At 48.3% G+C, this 23,559-nt stretch overlaps 1 protein-coding gene across 4 annotated transcripts in view; it reads right to left on the bottom strand.

The window, feature by feature from the left end:
• LOC117871989 (mitogen-activated protein kinase kinase kinase 3-like) overlaps positions 1–21,026 on the bottom strand; it is a 121,789-nt gene extending 100,763 nt beyond the window's left edge. For all 4 annotated transcript variants that reach the window (XM_034759912.1, XM_034759911.1, XM_034759909.1 and 1 more), the window contains exon 1: positions 20,669–21,026. The gene's annotated coding sequence lies outside the window, so the exon portion shown is untranslated. The remainder of the gene's footprint in view (positions 1–20,668) is intronic.
• Between the last annotated feature and the right edge of the window lie 2,533 nt (positions 21,027–23,559).

Consider the following 23,559-nt stretch of genomic DNA (forward strand, 5'->3'; position numbering starts at 1 on the left):
ATCCTCACTCAAGTTTAAGTATTAAAACCTTTGTTTAAAAAAGGGAGAAAACTTGATCTCGGGCTGCCAGGATGGTCCTTTGGGGCCAGAGGCTGCTGGCATGAAGCACTCAGATATATGCTCTTTACAACCTAGTAAGAGCCAGAACAGAATAAAAGGGATTTGGGCACCGGGGCTGTACTACACTGAATTGGGTGAGCACACAGGTGGCTTGAAGCCACTTTTGCAACCCTATACACCTCTTTCTCCTCAGCCACAGCTCAGGGTCTAGCCCAACGGTTAGTCACATGGGTGAAGCAAGAGGGCTGCAGCGCACCATGCAACTGTAACTCTGACTTCATCGGGGTTACTCTATATTTACACCAGTGTATGTGACATCAGACTCCACAACTTTCAAGAAGCAAGCCAGCTTGGGTGCTCAGAGCACAAATAAAGCACTTAAAGTGCTTCTAACTGGTGAAAATATTCCCAGGATTGGAAGAACACAAGAACAGTTGGATTGTAAATTCCTTGGGGCAGGGACCCTCTTTCTGTACTCTGTTTGTGCTGCACCTAGCACAATGGGGTCTTGATCGTGGCTAGGGCTGGTAGGTCCTACTGCAATACAAATGAACAACAGCCAAACAAGATTTTGCTTCTTTCCTTCACTAGGTTATTGCGTGGCTTAATTCAAAAGGATTTGTAAGTCACCGAGATCCTGGTATTTTTCAAAATTATGTATTTATTTGGGAGCAGCCAAGAAAAACCTCAGCTTAAAAAGCAATCTGGGGGATTTAAAAAGACAGCTTTATGTTCTTAAGTGTTCTTTTTGAGCAGTGTATTTTAAGGCAACATCTTCAGGCCCAGATCCAGCTGATGTAAGTGAATATAGTACCAGTGTCTTCAATGAATTACACCAATTCACACCAGCTAAGAATCTGGCCCTGCCAGTTCTTAAAGTATAAAAGTTTTGCTTTCCATTCACTGCCTAGGCTGAGATAAGTCAGCTGTTCCTGTCTTGCAGGATATGCACATAAGCATGAAAAGGAAGCCTCATTCTTTACTGGCAAATGATGTCGGATTTCGAAATTATCTCATCTTTAGGATCACAAGGAAGTAAATATAAACCTGTTCAGTAACATTGCTCACAGTTAACTCCTTGCCTGCTGGTTGGCCAGTCACCGCGCTGCGTTGCTGCTGTTCCACAAAGGATCTCCTGTACTCAGTGGAGAACCAGACACATTGGGCATGTTTCTACCAGTCATACCTGGGATGTTTAGTCACAGACAAAGGGCTAGTAGAATACATGCACAGAAGAAGATTTCCATCAACGCCAATTAAGCGTTTGATGCCAGCTAGTGTTGCTACATACATGGATCTTTACAAGCCCTACCTCAAGCATGGTTTAAATGCTGCCACCACTTTTCAGTCTCCAGCAAGAGACAGGAGCGCTAAAGCCAATATTCTGGATACATCCCAACTGCCCTCTACCTACCTAGAACTGCACCTTCATAATCCTAGATAATCATAGAATTATAGGACTGGAAGGGACCTTGAGAGGTCATCTAATCCACTCCCCAGCACGACTAAATATTACCTAGACCATCCCTGGCAGGCTTCTGTCTAAACCGCTCTTTAAAATCTCCAGTGATGGAGATTCCACAACCTCCCTAGGTAATTTATTCCAGTGCTTAACCACCCTGATAGTTAGCAAGTTTTTTCCTAATGTCCAACCTAAACCTTCCTTGCTGCAATTTAAGCTCATTGCTTCTTGTCCTGTCCTCTGAGGTTAAGGAGAATACGGTTTCTCCCTCCTCGTAACAACCTTTTATGTACTTGAAAACTTATGTCCCTGCTCAGTCTTCTCTTCTCCAGACTAAACAAACCCAGTTTTTTCAATCTTCCCTCATATATCATGTTTTCTAGACTTTTAATCATTTTTGTTGCTTTTTTCTGGACTTTCTCCAATTTGTCCACATCTTTCCTGAAATGTGGCGCCCAGAATTGGACACAGTACTCCAGTTGAGACCTAATCAGCACATAGTAGAATGGAAGAAGTACTTCTCGTGTCTTGCTTACAACCATAGGCGCCGACTTTCTAATGTGCAGGGAGTGCACCCCCCACCCCGTCTCCACTTCAGCCCCTGCCCCCACCCCTTCCCCCAAACCCCCACCTCCGCCCTACCTCTTTCCATCCCCGCTTCCCGCCCTCTCCCCTTCCCCCACAGTGCCTCCTGCACACCGCGGAACAGCTGATCTGCAGCCAGTGGGAGAGAGGGGGAGACGCTGATCGGTGGGGCTGCCGGCGGGCATGAGGCACTGGGGGTGGCGGCACTAATAGGGGGGCTGCTGGTGGGTGCTTAGCACCCACAATTTTTTTCCATGGGTGCTCCAGCCCTGGAGCACCCATGGAGTTGGCGCCTATGCTTACAACACTCCTGCTAATACATCCAAGAATTAGGCTTGCCTTTTTTTTTTTCTCCCCGGTGGTGTTAAACTCGACTCATATTTAGTTTATATTCCACTATGACCCCCCAATACCTTTCTGCAGCACTCCTTCCTAGACAGCCATTTCCCATTTTGTCTTAACTGATTGTTCCTTCCTAAATGGAGTACTTTGCATTTGTCGTTATTGAATTTCATCCTGTTTTCTTCAGATTACTTTGAGTTTTAATCCTATCCTCCAAAGCACTTGTAACCCCTCCCGGCTTGGTATCATCTGCAAACTTTATCAGTGTACTCTCTATGCCATTATCTAAATCATTGATGAAGATATTGAACAGAACCAGACCCAGAACTGATCCCTGCTCAATATGCCCTTCCAGCTGGCTGTGAACCACTGATAACTATTCTTTGGGAAACAGTTTTTCAACCACTTATGCACCCACCTTATAGTAGCTCCATCTAGGTTGTATTTCCCCAGTTTGTTTATGAGAGGGTCATGTGAACCAGTATCAAAAGCCTTATTAAAGTCAAGATATACCACATCTACCGCTCCCCCCCACCCCCCAACACCCATAAAGCTGGGTACCCTGTCAAAGAAAGCTATTAGGTTGGTTTGACATGATTTGTTTTTGAGAAATCTATGCTGACTGTTACTTACGTTATTATCTTCTAGATGTTTACAAACTGATTGTTTAATTATTTGCTCCATTATCTTTCCAGGTACTGAAGTTAAGATAACTGGTCTGTAATACCCCGTGTTGTCCTTATTTCCCTTTTTATACGTGGGCACTATATTTGTGCTTTTCCAGCCCTCTGGTATCTCTCCCATCTTCCACAACTTTTCAAAGATAATCACTAATGGCTCAGATATCTCTTCAGTCAGCTCCTTGAGTATTCTAGGATGTATTTCATCAGGTCCTGGCGACGAAAATATCTAACTTGTTTAAGTAATTTTTAACTTGTTCTTTCCCTATTTTAGCCTCTCTTCCAGTTCTAAGATGCGTTGCTAGGCTCTGTTAACCAGCTGATCTTCCACTCCAGAGGTAGCTGCATTACGCTGAAGAGAATCCTGTTTGTAGGGTTCATAAAGAATTTTTGGACTCTTCACGATCCAGAATATCATGTGACTATTATAGCCCTGATTCTCCTCTCCCACTAGTCTTACTCCAGTTTAATTTGCTTGACGGCAGTGGTGTCGCTTTTGGTTTATACTAAAGACAATCAGGCCTTATATACCCACAGAGAAGGAACTGAGAAACGTACTGACCCAACACTGCAGAAAAGAAACTTAATCCTTTTGCTAGTCTCCCATACACTGTGTTGATGCAGCTTCTTCTTACAATCTGCTAAAACCAGCCATCTCATATTTCAGCAAACATTTTATTACAATCCATGCTGTTGTGATTCTATTTGCTGTTTCCGCATGATCTATGATCGGTAGATTTGCTAAATAAATAAATAAAATTGCTTCTCTACTTTTCTTCAGTTAATTGCCTAGATCAACAACTGTTTGGAACACATGGGATCCAGTTCCATCATGTTATCTAGTACCCCCCACCCCCCGTAAGACACAGCGTGAATAAATAAGACACACTGGTCTAACACTAGGAATTTACATTGGTAGAGCTATCGCCCTCTGGGGTGCGGATTTTTCACCTAACCCCCTGCATAGTCTGCACGAGGTGGATGGAAGAGATCTTCCCTCAACCTAACTACCACCTCTTGGGGAGGCAGATTACCTATGCCAACGGGAGAATCTTTCCCTGTCAGCATAGGTAGTGTCTACACTGAAGCACTACATGGGCGCTGCTGTAGTATTTTAAGTGTAGACAAGCCCTAAGAAAATGAAAGGGATATCTACAAGCCTTTCCATAAAGTTAGTGATGCACAAAACCTTCTGTGTTTCACTCTAGCCAAGTCCAAGATTTCACACCACTCATGCGAAGAAACAAGTTTGGAAATCCCTTCCTGCAGCCCCATCCTTCCTACAAGCCGTCCCTCCTCCCCGCCAAAGATTGCTAAGGAAACCAGATGCCAAGTCCCAGCCAAAATAATGAGCTCACCCATTCTTTGGAGAGCCTACAGGGCATTTCATGAGTCACGGGAAGCAACATCTCCTTGCTTTGGTAATGCCAGGTAAGCAACTGACCTTTCTCACACACAGACACACAGATGGATTCTCTACATTTTATTTTGAAAAAAGCAGATGGGGCCATCTGTTTAGAAACAAAAACCGAATTTCAGCCCAAATACCCTGGAATTCCAGATCCATTCCTGCCCCATCAGTTTGGATCCACGACAGATCCCAAACAGGGAGCAGTGTCATTTCCTGGTGCTGATTCAAGCCTCGCCCAAATCACCAGACCTGAACACTAGCCTTCATTTGCCCTCAAAGCTGAGCACAAAACCCAAGTCCAAACCCAGTCCAGATCCAAACATCACCCTCCGCAACAGCTGAGAGGGGAGGCAGGGAAGCAACGGAGGGGAGGTTAAGGATGGAGCGGAGGAGAAGGAAAGAGAGAGACAATGCCGTATCCTATTCCACAAGCCGGAGTATGGCTCCACATTACCAGACACGTATTAACCTGAGCCTGATTCAAAAGCAGAGACCAGAGGCATCAGCCTTGTACGAATCTCAGCACCTTCTCATCAGCTGCCGGTGGCGAAACAGGCCTCTCAACAGGGCAGTACCTAGGAACCTCACCGGTGGCCCCCCCATTCACACTATTTTTATTCAGTCCCCGGCTAGCAGATTTATTCTTCTGACTAGCAAGGATCGAGTACATTTTTCAAGCCCCGCAATGTTGCGGCAAATGGACATAAGCTTCCCACAGCGTGGGCTTGGAAAGAACTAGATTTCATCTACTGATGCTTCTCAGACTCGAACTAGAGATAAACAGTAGCGATACGCAGACAGTTTGCCTGCACCCCTCAAGTGTCAGTCTGTCTTTGCATGAAGTCTTCCCTCACCCCATCTCTGAATGAGAGAGACTGCAGAAGAGGACTCCTTCATAGCCTGCCAACGACACACCTGAATCTGGCCAAAAAGGGGTGGTGAGGATGAGGGGATGTTCAGTGACACAATTTAGGCCACTGAGCAAGACCTAGAAGGGTGGGCTTCTGCCAGTCCCCACTGCTGAGCTCTCCGGAAAGTTGGCCACAGACGCTGCCTTTGGAGGCATGTGTGTTGGGCCTGGGCTCCCACAAAAGTGTAGGCAATGCTCCCTACCATCTCTGGTTGGCTAGGAGACTGCATTCCCCCCCGGCAAACAGATTTAAAATCTGAAAAATAAGACACACCTCTGCACACACTTCTCCCCATGGACAGTGGGGGAGAGAACAAACATGGGATGCATGGCTGGAAGGCACTCAAATATACACTGATGAACATGAAGAACAGGAGTACTTGTGGCACCTTAGAGACTAACATTTATTTGAGCATAAGCTTTCGTGGTCTACAGCCTACTTCATCGGAGCATGTAGTGGAAAATACAGTAGGAAGATGATTTTATTTATATATATATTTGTGTGTGTATATATATATATATACACACACACACACAAAACATGAAACAATGGGTGTTACGATACACACTATAAAGAGAGTAATCAGTTAAGGTGAGCTTTTATCAGCAGGAGAGAAAAAAAAAAAACCTGTTTGTAGTGGTAATGAAAATGGCCCATTTCCAGCAATTGACAAGGAGATATGACGAACTATTGGGTGGGGGGGAGGAGGGGGGGGAAATAAGCATGGAGAAATAGTTTTACTTTTTGTAATGGCCCATCCACTCCCAGTCTTTGTTCAAGCCTAATTTAATGGTATCCAATTTGCAAATTAATTCCAATTCAGCAGTCTCTCGTTGGAGTCTGTTTTTGAAGTTTTTTTGTTGTAATATTGCGACTTTTAGGTCTGTAATCAAGTGGCCAGGGAGATTGAAGGGTTCTCCAACTGGTTTTTAAATGTTATAATTCTTGATGTCTGATTTGTGTCCATTTATTCTTTGGCATAGAGACTGTCCAGTTTGGCCAATGTACATGGCAGAGGGGCATTGCTGGCACATGATGGCATATATCACATTGATGTGCAGGTGAACAAGCCTCTGATAGTGTGGCTGATGTGATTAGGTCCTATGATGGTGTCCCCTGAATAGATATGTGGACAGAGTTGCCAACGGGCTTTGTTGCAAGGATAGGTTCCTGGGTTAGTGTTTTTGTTGTGTGGTGGCTGGTGAGTATTTGCTTCAGGTTTGGGGTCTGTCTGTAAGCGAGGACAGGTCTGTCTCCCAAGATCTGTGAGAGTGAGGGATTGTCCTTCAGGATAGGTTGTAGATCCTTGATGATGCGCTGGAGAGGTTTTAGTTGGGGGCTGAAGGTGATGGCTAGTGGCGTTGTTACTTTCTTTGTTGGGCCTGTCCTGTAGTAGGTGACTTCTGGGTACTCGTCTGGCTCTGTCAATCTGTTTTTTTCACTTCAGCAGGTGGGTACTGTAGTTGTAAGAATGCTTGATAGAGATCTTGTAGGTGTTTATCTCTGTCTGAGGGGTTGGAGTAAATGCGAATGTATCATAGAGCTTGGCTGTAGACAATGCATCGAGTGGTGTGGTCTGGATGAAAGCTGGAGGCATGTAGGCAAGTATAGTGGTCAGTAGGTTTCCGGTATAGGGTGGTGTTTATGTGACCATCGTTTATTAGTACTGTAGTGTCCAGGAAGTGGATCTCTTGTGTGGACTGGTCCAGACAGGATGATGGTGGGGTGGAAATTGTTGAAATCATGATAGAATTCCTCAAGGGCTTCTTTTCCATGGGTCCAGATGATGAAGATGTCATCAATGTATCGCAAATAGAGTAGGGGCGTTAGGGGACGAGAGCTGAGGAAGCGTTGTTCTAAGTCAGCCATAAAAAGGTTGGCATACTGTGGGGCCATGCAGGTACCCACAGCAGTGCCACTGACTTGAAGGTATGAATTGTCCCCAAATGTGAAATAGTTATGGGTGAGGACAAAGTTACAAAATTCAGCCACCAGGTTAGCTGTGACATTATCGGGTATACTGCTCCTGGCAGCTTGTAGTCCATCTTTGTGTGGAATGTTGGTGTAGAGGGCTTCTACATCCATAGTGGCTAGGATGGTGTTTTCAGGAAGATCACTGATGGACTGTAGTTTCCTCAGGAAGTCAGTGGTGTCTCGAAGATAGCTAGGAGTGCTGGTAGCGTAGGACCTGAGGAGGGAGTCTACATAGCCAGACAATCCCGCTGTCAGGGTGCCAATGCCTGAGATGATGGGGCGTCCAGGATTTCCAGGTTTATGGATCTTGGGTAGCAAACAGAATACCCCTGCTCGGGGTTCTAGGGGTGTGTCTGTGCAGATTTGCTCTTATGCTTTTTCAGGCAGTTTCTTGAGTAGATGGTGTAGTTTCTTTAGGTAACCCTCAGTGAGATCAAAGGGTAATGGCTTGTGGAATGCGGTGTTGGAGAGCTGGTTGGTGTCCCCCCCCCCCCCCCCCAAACACACAGTTTCTATCTCCTTGTCAATTGCTGGAAATGGGCCATTTTCATTACCACTACAAACAGTTTTTTTTCTCTCCTGCTGATAAAAGCTCACCTTAACTGATCACTCTCCTTATAGTGTGTATAGTAACACCCATTGTTTCATGTTCTCTGTACGTGTACATATATATATATATATAATCTTCCTACTGTATTTTCCACTACATGCATCCGATGAAGTAGGCTGTAGCCCACGAAAGCTTATGCTCAAATAAATTTGTTAGTCTCTAAGGTGCCGCAAGTACTCCTGTTCTTTTTGCGGATACAGACTAACACACCTGCTACTCTGAAAACTGATGAACATGGTATAGGAACCCGTACAAAATAAAACAGAAAGGGATGGGCACATTCAGCAAGTCCATGGGAACCATGCAAATGCAAAGACAGAATCTGGGTCATGTACAATGTCAACTATTTATCTGTGCATTTATTTATACAATGGGCCTTTCCCCAAGGACTCTGTATCTCATCTATGGCTTGTGCTCAATCTGAGCAGCCCACACAAACCACTCAGAGAGTGACACAGTCCCACATTTGAGGGCTTATTGGCACTATCTCCAATTTGGCCAACCCATATCATTCAGCTCACCCCCTGCAGAGAGGCTGTGGGGGGCGGGGGTGAAAAATAAGCCTTTGTAGCATGCCCTAAAGGTTATCAGGACAAGTTCCAGAATCAAAAACTCTCTGCTAGCAAGCAACCTCGTTTCTTTGAAACAAGGCTGTTCGCTCAAGCACCTCTGCTGATCACAGGAGGAGAGAGATGGTCTTGGAGGTAACCAAGCCCCAATTCATTGGACTTTAACAGATCAAAAACTAGCCCCCTACAGTGTACTCAGAGGCCAAGTGGGTGTATGGGGGGACCGGAGGGGGGGGGCGGTAAGTGGAGAGGTAGCACCTCGGAAAGTCAGGACAGTCACATCTCTGCATTATCTCCCAGGGTTGTTCTAGTCTTAACTTCCATTGTAAGCTGCTTAGGGCAAGGAATCTGTCTGGAGTCAGATCCTCAGTGTAAGTCCTGGTGTAAATCAAAGGAGCTATACTGATTTACACCACCCGAGTAGCTGACCCATGGTGTGCCAAGTGCCACGCTTACACAGTGCCAGGGTAGTGCAACACAAACAGCAATATCAAAACAACTCACTGTTCAGCGGCTTACATGTACTATGAGGAGTCTGGTAGGTCTCAACAAATCTCCCAGTGAACTAGTGGCCCCAACAGACCAACCCAGCTGGGACTAACTAGTAGTTACGCGTGCTAGCAAGGGTCCAAGTACAAAGGCTTGGGTGTGGCAGCTCCCTCCAAGGCAGGGTTAAGGATCAGTTTGGGGGGACAGCTTGCACAGCGCTACCCATCCCAGACCTATTGGTCTCTGGATACTCCAGAGCCGTCCCTCCCTGCAGCCATCAGGCTAGCATGTTTCGTCAGTGCTGGGTTCCTGTGAGGTTTTGTAAGACGACTTGTCAAAACACTCACCCCTTTCCCAGAGCAGTTAGGTCCAGCATCATAAGATGCCCCTTTCCTAACAACTGGCAAAATGTCACACCACTAGCTAAAAACCTAGTCCATGGACACCTCCCCTCTTTCCTTATTTTAATGTACAACTTCCATGCCCCAATAGCTATAAAACACTCCAGGCTGCGTGCCCCTGAACAGAATCACTTGGCCTCCAATCCCTTCCTGGGGCTGGGTAGATTTGTCCATTCCTTCTTAGGGCCTGATCCTGCACGCACTCATTACTGGGTGTCATGCCTGCTTAGTACCATATGGGCCCAATCCTGGAAAGGGTGGGGCTACTTCTTCGCTAGCCACTGCACACACTACCAGTTGGACTTTGCCCTACGCAGCTCCCCAGGCTCTGAGCCAAACTCCCAGCTCAGCTCCACCCTCCTTCCTCACTGCCACTGCTTCTCCTCCTTGGCCTACCTCTAATCATCTCCCAGTCCACAGCATGTAGAAAGGGGAGGCTTTAATTCAACTCTCCTCATTCTAACTACGACAGCCCCAGTGTGGAATCCTCGCTCCGTCTGGACTTCTCCAGGGCGATTTGCCCAAGTAAGAATTGGACGAGAAGGTCAGACTGGTTTTTGCCCCAAGTTTTCCCACCGTTGTAGTCTCTGTTTTAGTGGCACCACAGCAGTAACACTGCTGTACACTGGGCTCCTGGTACCATGTCGTCCAGCTTTCTTAGAAAACGCCAGCCGCCACCAGCACCATGTGTACATCTGTGATCCTGCCACCACTGCTGCTGGGGAAGGTGAGCCAGTGGGAGTAGCAGTGGGAAGTTTTAAGGCCAGCTGGTGAAGCCCTTCCTTCAACTGCGGGGCAATTCTTCACACCAGTACTCCCGTTGACTTCAATGGGACTCCTTGCACAAGGAGCTGTTCACCCAGCTGGCCCTTAGAGCAGGGGTCAGCAACCTTTCAGAAGTGGTGTGCCAAGTCTTCATTTATTCACTCTAATTTAAGGTTTCGCGTGCCAGTAATACATTTTAACGTTTTTAGAAGGTCTCTTTCTATAAGTCTATAATCTATAACTAAACTATTGTTGTATATAAAGTAAACAAGGTTTTTAAAATGTTTAAGAAGCTGCATTTAAAATTAAATTAAAATGCAGAGCCCCCCGGACACGTGGCCAGGACCCTAGCAGTGTGAGTGCCACTGAAAATCAGCTCACGTGCCGGCTTCGGCACACGTGCCCTAGGTTGCCTACCCCTGCCTTAGAGTAACAAGCTGTGTGTACAGATGAGGACCGTCTGTATTCCCCCAGGAAAGGGACTCACTGAATGACAGGAGTGTGAAACCAGACACAGCTCGGCTAATCTTACAATAAAATGTGACTATTTGCATGCTGCATTCCTGGGGTCCAATCCTACTCCCATTGAAATCAGTGAGCCATAGATGCAGCTAATGAGGAGTGGGGAGCATACGTCCCCCACCAACTGCTCACTATCCGGCAAATGTCTCATATTGCTGTTACAAAGCTCAAGCATTTGCACTCCTGCCAACCTCCCTGCCCCTCCAATCTCTAGTGTGACTGCACTTCTGCAATGAGCAATTTGTCACTGACTCCAACAGAAGCAGGCCTGGGTACCTATTTAAAAGGTCTTAAATGGTTAAAGTCCTTGTATTATTATTATTAAAGATCAGAGTTGGGTCACAGTGATTTGGTGGTTGATCCTTATTAAAATCACACCATTGTCCAATCGCAATGTTAGACTCCAAGAGACCCATAGGAGCAGGCTGAGGCCTTGGCCACACTTGCGGATTCACAGCGCCGCCGCGGCGTGCAGCACTGCAGGCGCTGATTACGCTGGCGCTTTACAGCGCTGCGCTCGGGTGGGGGTGTTTTTTCACACCCCTGAGCGCAGCAAGTGCAGCGCTGTGAATTGCCAGTGTAGCCAAGGCCTAAGATTAAAAAACAACCACCCTAAACAAACACAGACAACTTCCCTCCCAAACAGAAGAGGACTCTTCTTTCCCCTTCTAGGGAAAGGAATGGAGACTGAACCACACAGGACAATTGTTAGGCACAGTGCTTTAGGCATCACTAGAAGGCACACTGATTCCACATTCATGGGCACCGTATCAGACCACAAATAGAACAGATTTTACTCTATAGGACTGAGAATATTTTGCACTCCTATGGGGGCTTTCATCCAAGGATCTCAGAGCGCTTTGCAACTTTAACTAACTGAGCCTCACAGCACCCCCTGTGCTAAGTATCACCATTACCATTTTAAAGAGAGGGAAACTAAGCCACAGAAGTAAGACTTGCCCCAAATCATGCAGTCACTAAATGGCACACAATAGAACAGAACCCAGGCATCCCAACTCCCACTCCTTATACTTCCTCTAGTAAAGGTCAGCCAGTCTGACAATCCCATTGGCTCACCAGCCCTATTTCTTTACAGTATGTAATATTAGGTGCAGGCTCCACATCTGTCAAGTATTGCGGGGGTGGGCGGCAGGAACACAGAGTTTTCCGCCATCTTACTTTTTTTTAGGCAGCACTTAAGTCATGTGGCGAGCTCTGAAAACCGACACTTGTTCAATACAGATGATTGCAACAAAAGAGAAACAAGCTCGGCTGGCAAGCACTGCTGCGCAGCAGGTGTGAAGTCCTATAGCCAACAACTAACTGCTCTGCCACAACGGGTAACTCGGGCCTTACAGCTGCAAGCCATATTATTCCTCTGATACTTTCCTGAAGGGATTCACAAAGACAGCAGGATTAGTCATTTCATCTTGTGTTGCTTTAAACAAACAAAAAAAAGCAGAGGTTCATGGTAAATCCATACACTGCTAGACTCAGGATTAGTGGGCCATATATAGTTTTCTGGGAAGCCTGAATAGTGTTTGAGGTCTCAAAGAGAAATCAAAAATAACCAAGCTGAATTCCATATATTCCCTCTTCATCTTTATATAAATGATTTTTTCATCTGTGTGGTACACAGCAGACATTCTGTACATTTTTTTGTTCTAAGTTTGTAATTTAATAGGTATCTGGGAGGTAGGGCAAAAAATTTTTATATATATATATATAAAAAACTGAGATACTTAGACCGAGGCTCGACAACATTACAGCCAAATCCTGGTCCCACTGAAACCCCCCTGGATTGAGGGGGCAAGAGGGTGCTGAAGCCACTGGAAAAGAGTGGCTTTCAAACCCCTCCCCTCTCTGGGGTTTCAAGCAGGTTTCAAGCACTGGGCAGGAAAGGGTTAAGAGCCTGGGGTGTGTCATGGGTGGAGGGGCAAGTCAGCTGGAACTCAACGCCCTTAACCCTTTCCTCCTGGTCCCTGAATCCTGCTAACCGGCATAGGAGGGGTGAGTCTGTCTTTTCTCTAGTGTCCCCAGCGTCAGCATGCAGAGTCCTGGGGAGGGCCAGATAGGTACAATAACCCTCCATACCTCATTGCCTTGGAGGGGCGGGGGAGGAGGCAAGCTTTGGGGTGTAGATTCAGGAGTTATTTCAAGCCTGTCGAACAGTACAATAATGCCAGTCATCAGCAGACAACATGAGCACTTTGGACAGGATGGAGGAGGCAGCACATTCCTTAAGCTTTAACCTAATCTAGTGGCTACTAGCAAAACAGCCCCACTCGCCCTGTTGGCAGTCCCTTCAGTCCAGGTTCCAGTCTGTATCCGTATAGGAGGATGCACCTCCTCTCACTGCCTCAAAGAAAAAAAACCCCAACCCCTCCTATTAGCATGTTTACACAGTGGGGCTGTGGGTTTCTAATGGGAAACTAAGTCACATGGAAAAAACTAAAGGCACTGAAACCATTTTAGAGACGTAACATATAAAAGAGCCTTTAAATCCACAACTAAACAGACTGGCCCACCCAACCATGCATTCTGGCACCAACAGAGGTTCTTTTAGAAGCGATCAAAGCCCTGTCAATGCAATAGACTGTGCAGATGAATTTCGATTCTGCAAACGTCTCATGGAAGATCTGAAACCAGTATAAAACTCCGGGGTTTGGATAACACAGCGTCGCAGTCCTAAATTCCTCATGAATACAGCTAAACATCTGCAAAGCGGCAGAGGAGTTCAACTCTTGCAGAACTTAAGAAGATTTCTGCATTCTCAGGCATCAGTTCTATACTTCTCTTTGCCTAAACTAAGCTCCCGCCTAGAGCTGTGGCAACCTGTGCATAGGGGACTGGAAACTCCCCAAGTTACCACCCATTCATACCATCCAAGGATGTTACCCCTTGTCCTCCGTGGAACAGGCAGGTGGTTTCACCCAGAAAAACCCCTTGGATCACCCAAAATCTGCACAGACCCTAGGAACTCTGCTGGAGGCCAGGTCTTGTTCCTCTACACTGCTTCCAGGACCCTGCTTCCTTCTATGACTGCACAACTCCACAATCCTCAACCACATCCTCTGCTCTGCACTTGCAAAAGGGGAAGGGAGCATTTGGCTTTCTGTCCTTACTCAGGCAAAATTCCTCCTGCAGGCAATCTCTGACTCGCAATGAACTAAAGTTAGGTCTCCGTGCAAAAATAACACCAGATAACAATCCTTCGTAAAACACAAAGAGGAAGAGGACGTCATCAGAAAACTCAGTGACGGTGGGACAAATTCAGAGGTTTATCTCGCTGTTGAGATATACACCTTATTCTATTTACATGATACACTAATTTAGATTTCCTCAGACTCACGCCTACGTATTGGCATGAACTTCTAGCCCCTTACACGTCATCTCTCAGTCCAGCCCAGTCTGTCTGAAGTTTGGTGCTAGCAAAATAAACTCTCCTGCAACATCAACTTGTATGTCCTAACATGGCACAACGCATGATTCTACAGTGATTCTGTGCTGCAATCCACTCAACTATAACTGGGTGGAGAGGGAAAAACCCATGCCATATTTCCCAGCTCTACTGGCTTGCAAGGACTATCGCTCATGCCAAACCCCCCACACTAGGAACAGTTTCTCTTGGGCCAAATAGCTCGGTCGTCCTGCAAATCCTTCCTTCAAACCCACGCCTGCCGCAAATCCTCCCCCACTGACCCTTCTCATTGACTGTACCCCAGAACTGCTTCGGTGATTGAACTGTAGCTGCATTGCACTTGTCAGACACTGCAAACCCTCTGCATGGGGAATTCCCTCTGATGTCAACGGACTTTACACACACCATGGACTTGAGGAATCAGACCTTTACATTAGCAGATGTTTGGAGCAGGGAGCCCTGCTGTTTGCATGCTTCACAAAGGGACTTGTACACTTATTATGATAAACCATCAGGGACCAAATGACTGCAAAGTGTAAGAGTGTTACACTGGGGTTGCATTTGGCCCAATAATTGTACACATTCCTCTAACTCTATTCCATATATACCTCAGGGGCAATCCTGCTGTTGCCTACACTAGATTAATTTGGCCTACGGGCCATGAATTATTATTCGTATTTCAGTAGAGCCTAGAAGTCCAAGTTATGGATCAGGACCCCATAGTGTTAGGCGCTGTACAAACACAAAACAAAAATAGGGTCCCTGCATCAAAGAGCTCTGACCAGCCAGGCTTGTATACTGAGAGAGATAATGCAATTTCACACGGGCCTTTCTGTGCCTTTATCCACTGCCCCCAGACCTGACTGTTTTAGCAGCGCTTTGCAGATTCCACACAACTTCTCAGCTAAATATATTTTTTAGTCTGTTAGATCTAAGTTATTTAGAGGGAACAATATACAATGATCTCGTTACCAAGACTGGAAAAACTAAAGCAACATCTCATAATCAAAACCTACGCCGCTTTTGGAAGAAAGGAGGGGTGAGAAACTTCTGTGCACTGAGAACCATGTCCTGCCTCGGTAAGAGGCGTTCACCTGAAATGCTCTGCAGAGCTCCAGAAGTTTAATAACCCTGCCCCTCACCATTATAGAATTGCTGTGGCCTGCTTAGCAGAAAACTCAGATATTGATTTCTCAGGCCTGGTCTACACTAGGCGTTTATGTCGAAGTTAGCGCCATTACATCGAATTAACCCTGCACCCGTCCACACTGCGATGCTATTTAGTTCGACATAGAGGTCTCTTTAATTCGACTTCTGTACTCCTCCCCGACGAGGGGAGTAGTGCTAAATTCGACATGGCCATGTCGAATTAGGCTAGGTGTGGATGGAAATCGACGCTAATAGCTCCGGGAGCTATCCCACAGTGCACCACTCTGTTGACGCTCTGGACAGCAGTACGAGCTCGGATGCTCTGACCAGCCACACAGGAAAAGCCCCGGGAAAATTTGAATTTGAATTCCTTTTCCTGTCTGGCCAGTTTGAATCTCATTTCCTGTCTGGACATCGTGGCGATCACAGCAGCACTGGCAACGATGCAGAGCTCTCCAGCAGTGATGGCCGTGCAGTCTGTGAATAGAAAGAGGGCCCCAGCATGGACTGATCGGGAAGTATTGGATCTCATCGCTGTGTGGGGCGATGAGTCCGTGCTTTCTGAGCTGCGCTCCAAGAAACGGAATGCAAAGATCTATGAGAAGATCTCTAAAGACATGGCAGAGAGAGGATACAGCCGGGATGTAACGCAGTGCCGCGTGAAAATCAAGGAGCTGAGACAAGGCTACCAGAAGACCAAAGAGGCAAACGGACGCTCCGGATCCCATCCCCAGACATCCCGTTTCTATGAGGCACTGCATTCCATCCTCGGTGCGGCCGCCACCACTACCCCACCACTGACCGTGGACTCTGAGGATGGGATATTGTCCACGGCCGGTTCCTCGGACATGTTAGCGGACGGGGAAGATGAGGAAGGAGATAAGGAGGACGAGGCAGTCGGCAGCGCTCACAACGCTGATTTCCCCGACAGCCAGGATCTCTTCATCACCCTTACAGAGATCCCCTACCAACCCTCCCCAGCCGTTACCCCGGACACAGAATCTGGTGAAGGATCATCCAGTAAGTGTTGTAAACATCTAAACATTTATTTTTAACAGAACAGGAATATTAACAATTAAAAGAATGGGTTGTTCATGATTAGTTTGCCCTAGGCACTTAACGGTTCAGTCATGGGCAGTGCAAGTTTTGAAAAAAAATCTAGCAATGTCCGGTTTTCCGTGATTGTCCTGCCCAAGCCGCTCTACTGTTTAGTCCCTGCTACTGCAGCTAGAGTAAGATGCGGTCTATATGTGCAGGGATAGAGCAGTAATCCTCCCGGGACATCTCGATGAAGCTCTCCTGGAGGTAATTGGAAAGCCGTTGCATGAGGTTCCTGGGGAGAGCGGCCTTATTGGGTCCTCCGAAGTACGACACGTTGCCGCGCCACGAGACTATCAAGTACTCGGGAATCATTGCTCTGCACAGCAGGGCGGCATACGGCCCTGGTCTTTGGAGGCTTTCCCGGAGCATTCTCTCTCTCTCGCTGTCAGAGATCCTCATCAGGGTGATGTCGCCCATGGTGACCTGCTTTGAATTAGGTAGGGGAATGTTAGTGTTGGGACTGCTTGCTCGTTCCTTTACAGAACTGTAACCGCTGGTTTGCAGCCACGCGGTGGAGGCGGGAGAGGGGCTGCCGAAAGGGATCGTTCCTGGGGACAGCCGCGAGGGGGTGGGACAGGGGCAGAGTTCCCGCTTGCCGGATTGCTGGCAGCAGGTACTGACATTGCTTTAAATGTGAAATGAGGCCAGTGGTAATATAAAAGTTTTAAACTGCCACAAGTCTACGGCTTACCATGTCTGCCTGCAACAGAAATTCCGTTGTGCTGCCCCGCTTCTCAAATGTGCTGTGGAAGACCCCAGGCACTGAATGCGAAGGCCGAGAATTCGACCTTGTGCTGAGTGCGCATGTGATAGGTGCTGTGCATGGTCTTGTTCACAGAGAAAGACTATGTTCTTTGTTCACAACTACATTTATCTTTCTGAGGAATTCACTCCCTTTTTCCCATTCCCACAGCCACATCTGCGACTGTCTCACAACCTAGCCTGGCATCACACTCCCAGAGGCTAGCGAAGATTAGGCATAGGAAGAAGAGGACACGGGAGGACATGTTCTCTGAACTTATGGCCTGTTCCCAAGCCCAGGCAGCACAGCAGACCCAGTGGCGGGAGAAATTGACCCAAATGCAGCAAGCAAACATGGATCGGGAGGAGAGGTGGCGGCAGGAAGACCAGCAGGCGACTCAAACGCTGCTTGGACTACTGAGGGAGCAAACAGACACGCTCCGGCGCCTTGTGGATGTTCTGCAGGAACGGAGGCAGGAGGACAGAGCCCCGCTGCAGTCCATCTCTAACCGCCCTCCCCCGCCACCAAGTCCCATACCCACCTCACCCAAAGTGCAAAGAAGGAGAGGCGGCAGAGTCCCTGCTAACTCTCACTCCACCCCTGCAGAGAGCTCTAGTAGCAGAAGGCTCTCATTCCCCAAAACTTGAAAAGTTCTTTCCTTCCCGCCTGACACAAGCCCCCGTCCAAGTTTCACCTCCCAGTTCCATGTGTAGTTGATAATAAAAAATACGTTCATGTTAACTACTGTTTCAATCATGTTCTTTTGGAGGAGGAGGGGAAAGGGGGTTGGTAATTGGACAGGACAGTCACCTTTGGCAGGGTACATAGGCGGGGGCAGGCACAGCAGCAGGGCACATACACAGTGCAGTGATGCAGTGACTAGTTACCCTGGTTAGTCTGGGAGGTTGTTTTCATGTTATGTGGTGGGGGGTGGGTTGCTCTGTGACTTTGTGGCGGGGGAGGGCAGTTACAGATCTTAAGCGGCAGTCCTTATGCAGGATCACAGAGCCATGCAGCAGGGGATCTGTAATCGTCCTCCCCCTGCCACAAAGTCACATAGCCCCCCCATACACACAGTCCCGATCAGGAGGGGTGACAGGCTCCGTTGAAACAACCATCCCACCGCAGCGGAGCCCGTCAATCCTTGAGTTTAGAAGCTTCATTCGCGTCACTACACTACACCCGCTCCGCACCACAGTCTGCGTCCCAGTTTTAAAAAATTCCCGCGAAAACAGTATTAAAAAAAACGGTGTGCATTAACAAAGTAGAACTATTTTTATTTCGAAACGTGTGTTGGAAGGGGGTGAAGGGGGTATGTAACTGGGTAGGATAGTCAACATTAACTGGGTAAAGAAAGGGGGGCAGGTTCAGCTTCTCTGTACACAAACTTAAAAGTCACAGGTTACCCTGCTCACTCAGGAACTTTGCTTTCAAAGCCTCCCGGATGCACAGCGCTTCCCGCAGGTCTCTTCTAATCGCCCGGCTGTCTGGCTGAGCGTAATCAGCAGCCAGGCTATTTTCATCAACCTCCCACCCCGCCATAAAGGTCTCCCCCTTGCTCTCACAGAGATTGTGGAGCACACAGCAAGCTGCTATAACAATGGGGATATTGGTTTCGCTGAGATCACAGCGAGTCATCAAGCTTCTCCATCTCCCCTTGAGACGGCCAAAAGCACACTCCACCACCATTCTGCACTTGCTCAGCCGGTAGTTGAAGAGTTCTTTTTCAGTGTCCAGGGCGCCAGTATAGGGCTTCATGAGCCAGGGCATTAGCGGGTAGGCTGGGTCCCCGAGGATGACTATAGGCATCTCCACATCCCCAACAGTTATTTTGTGGTCCGGGAAGTAAATACCTTGTTGCAGCCGTCTAAACAGACCAGAGTTCCTGAAAACACGAGCGTCATGAACCTTGCCCGGCCATCCCACGTAGATGTTGGTAAAACGTCCCCTGTGGTCCACCAGTGCTTGCAGCACCATGGAAAAATAGCCCTTTCGGTTAATGTACTGGGTGGCTTGGTGGTCCGGTGCCAGAATAGGGATGTGAGTTCCATCTATGGCCCCACCGCAGTTTGGGAATCCCATCGCTGCGAAGCCATCTATGATCGCCTCCACGTTTCCCAGGGTCACTACCTTTGGCAGCAGTACATCAACGATTGCCTTGGCTACTTGCATCACAACAACCCCCACGGTAGATTTGCCCACCCCGAACTGGTTCGCGACTGACCGGTAGCTGTCAGGCGTTGCAAGCTTCCAGAGGGCTATGGCCACTCGCTTCTGTACACTCAGTGCAGCTCGCAACCGGGTGTCATTGCGCTTCAGGGCAGGGGACAGCAACTCACAAAGTTCCAGGAAAGTTCCCTTCCGCATGCGAAAGTTTCGCAGCCACTGGGATTCATCCCAGACCTGCAGCACTATGCGGTCCCACCACTCAGTGCTTGTTTCCCGTGCCCAGAATCGCCGTTCCACGGCATCAACATGACCCATTGCCATCGTGATGTCCTCGGCGCTGGGTCCCCTGCTTTCTGAGAGGTCTGTGCTACTCTCAGACTTCAGGACATCACCGCGGTGCCGTAGCCTCCTCGCCTGACTTTTCTGCATCTGCCTCAGGGAAAGGTGTATGATAAGCTGCGAGGCGTTGAGAGCGGCCACAACTGCAGCGATGGTCGCAGCGTGCTCCATGCTCGCAGTGCTGTGGCATCCGCGCTGTCAATGACTGGAAAAGTGCGCGAACTGATTTCCCGCCGGCGCTTTCAGGGAGGGAGGGCGGGAGTGATGGACGGATGACGACAGTTACCCAAAAGCACCCTCGACACATTTTGTTACCCAGAAGGCATTGCCGGCTACACCCAGAATTCCAATGGGCAGAGGGGACTGCGGGAACTGTGGGATAGCTGACCACAGTGCACTGCTTCGAATGTCGACGCTTTCACCGTTAGTGTGGACTCACAAAGTCGAATTACTGTCCTTAGTGTGGACACAGACGTTCGACTTTGCAATATCGATTCCAAAAATTCGATGCAAGTAAATTCGAACTACTCTCGTAGTGTAGACAAGGCCTCAGTGTTAACGTTAAGATCACCGCGGATCGGGCCCAAGCAAGCGCCGTGATCTTAGCCAGCAGTACTTCCTAATACATCCCAGGCCTCCCAGCAGGGGCTGCCTTTCCTGGCACTTAATTATTCGTGCAACCAGCTCCCACTCAGGGGACACAGAAATGCAGGAAGCCTGCAATCAAAATATGTGTGTGCGGCGAGGAGGTGGGGGGGGAGAGAACAACACCACAACTTTGAATAATGACACATGAACGGAAAACCCATGGCTGGGGAGGAAAGAGGGGTTGGCAGGGAGGGGGAATGCAAACAGGTTTCTACCCGGTATCCAGTGGGGGGCTGCAAAAGGCTCTGGGGGGGTGGGGGAGAAGAGACACAGGAGCGGACCTATGCAAGGACCTGAAAGGGTGGGGGGCTGCCTTACCTCTTCTAACGCCTCTCTCACACCTGGCGCTCCATAGGACCCCGTCTGCTGCCACAGCGAGAGGTGGAGGCAGCCGGCGGAACGGACCCAAAGCGGCGCCCGGGCTCCGGATCAGATCAGATCAGATCATGCCTCCCCCCGCCCCGGTCCAGCGCCCACTCCACAGACGACCCCAGGTCCCAGCGCGGAGCTCGGCTCCCGACCCAGGGAGCCGGCGTGGGCAGGGCCGCCCTTGCTATAATCCCCGAGGGCAAGGTGCAGAGGTTGCTGCCGCCGCCGTCTCCCTGCTGCAGAAGCCGCGCGGAAAGTTGCGCCCGCGGGCTCCGCTCGCATGCACGGGACGCGGGGGGCGGGCGAGGAAACTTTGCTGCCAGTTGTGGCCCAGCTGCGGGCGGGGGCGGAAGCGGTGACGCCGGGCTGCCCCGGCCAATGGGGCGGAGGCAGGGAGCCTGGCTGGCTCCGCCTTGGCTCCAGCCACGGGAATTCAGGGCCGGCGGAGGGCTGCGCCCCTTGCAGGCAACGGGAGTTGGGCCAGGGGGGCCCGTGACAGCAAAGTGCCGCCCCATGGGTCTTGGGATGGCCAAGCCTGACCCTGGCTCAGGTTTGAACCCAAGCCCCCCTCCCCTCCACACACAAATCAGACCCACTCGGGTCAGCAAGCACTAGGAGCCTGCGGGGGTTTCCGAGCCCAAGTCGCACTGTGACCCTGGTCCAAGCCAGTGTGGATGCAGCTCAAGCCACTGGCCCAAGTCAGAAGGTCTGTGCAATGCAAGATGGACACGTTAGCATGGCTGGGAGACCCAGGCCGGCTCTAGCAGTTGTGAACCGGGGTTGACAATGCAAGGTGGTTGCTCAACACAGGCTTGGAAACACCATGTCCCCAACCCTGCATCCCTGGGCTTATACTGCCATGTAGAATGTTTCTAAATGGACAACCTACCCTCATTCTCAATTACTGAGGGACAATCTCCACTCAGTGATATACGTGCTTTCTACAACCAACTCTCTGTTTAACTTTTCATGAGTGACATACCTGACGACTTGGATGCGAATATCTAAACTGTATTCTTAAATTTACTCACCTAAATTTGGGTTACTGCTGATGCACTATATGTATCTTATAACTTTAAAAACAAACGTTGTATTTGTGGATAATCTAATCTATACCCAGTGGGAGGGATAGCTCAGTGGTTTGAGCATTGGCCTACTAGGGTTGTGAGTTCAATCCTTGAGTGGGCCACTTAGGGATCTGGGGTAAAATTAGGACTTGGTCCTGCTAGTAAACACAAGGGGCTAGACTCAATGTCCTTTCAGGGTCCCTTCCAGCTCTATGAGATAGGTATGTACAGACACTCTTTTCTCAACCTGTGTATTATATACATTTAACATTAGCTTTATTAATGTCAAAGGTGGCATTAAAGTCAGCTTTCTCTATCATGTTGTGAAGTGAAGGGACCACTGTGAGCCTCTGGTCTGTCAGGCACAACATAGGCCCTAGGACTGACTCCAGCACTCCCTGCATCAAGCCCAATAAGAGCTTTCCAGGTTAATTTATTTTTTAATGTAGTCTTCTTAAAAGCTGAGAATTTCCTCCCCCTTCCACCTCCCTCCATCATTGGACTGGATTTAATTCATTTGGAAGCACTGATCAGTGTAGCAAAGGACAAATCTTGCCTCCTCAGGCTTGCCAACCCTAAATGTTGAAATGTCACAAGCCAGACCAGGTGATCACAATTATGAGACGGGTTTAAAAATTGTACATGTGAGGGATATAGTTTTGCCTTCTTGAGTTTTGAGCCTTTAGAGGTTGCATTTTCCAACTTTTCTCTGCAGCCATTAAGGCTAGAAACTTTAGGCTGCCATTGATTTAAAGGGGGCCAGGATTTCACCCATACTTTCTTTTTTTAGAGGGAAGGGGGAGGGAGGAAAGCTGAGATTCTAGTGCAATCACCTGACTCCAGGAGCTGGGGCTTTAAGAAAGACACCAAATATTGCAAGAGTTGGCAGTGCTGCAACATACACATTGTTTGTCACCCCAAACAGTAGGTATCATTATAACTCACTTCTGTAACCAGCCTTTTCTGCATGACAGAAATGCCAGAAGGTTGTGGGTTGGGTAGTTTCATTTGCTTTGCTTTTGGTTCACTTTCTTTGGGGCCTGATTCTCGGTTATCCCGTCCTGGTGCTTGCAGCAAGGAGAGGGGTGTCACAGGTGGCTTTAACACCCTGCTGCATAACCGGTATTCTGAGGCTATTGCAGGGCTTGCCTGGCCTCAAGGCTGCTCAAACTTATGCTGTGCTTCCCAGGGCTCTCTTGTGGCCCCCAATTTAAAGGCAATTTTACGTGGGCCTACAGAGTCTGCTGTAGATTAAGGGTGAAATTCACCCTTATACAGAGTGGCCACCACAAAGCCTATGGGTTAAATCCCACCTAAGACCTCTGAGTTTAAGAAGGACTTCAGTGAGGCAAAGTCTTTGGACTTGATTTCTCTCTAACTGGATGGATGAGGGAGGGACAGGACAAATGTAAGGGATAGAGCTTCTAAAAATACCCTTGCTGATCACTTCCCAGCCACCCTCTTCACCACCACCCTGGCAAAATCCTAAAGCTGGCCCCATTCTCCTTAGGTTTTTAAATGATTAGTTGCTGCAAGAAGGTAAGCGTCATTGTCTGTAAAGGTAATAGAAGCACAACCCAAGGAGTTCTCTGGAGAGATTCACATCTCACAACCTAGTCTATAATTGCCATGACCTATTCATAGAATCCATAGAAACACTTTTTTGTATACCAAACAACAGTGCCTGGCTCCAGCCCAAATCACTGTGTTTCCTCACTCCATAAAGGATTTTACTAGACCAAGCGAAGTCTCGGTGTAATCAAATAGTATTTC

This window comes from Trachemys scripta, chromosome 2 (genome assembly GCF_013100865.1).
Source record: "Trachemys scripta elegans isolate TJP31775 chromosome 2, CAS_Tse_1.0, whole genome shotgun sequence".
NCBI classification, from domain to species: Eukaryota; Metazoa; Chordata; order Testudines; family Emydidae; genus Trachemys; species Trachemys scripta.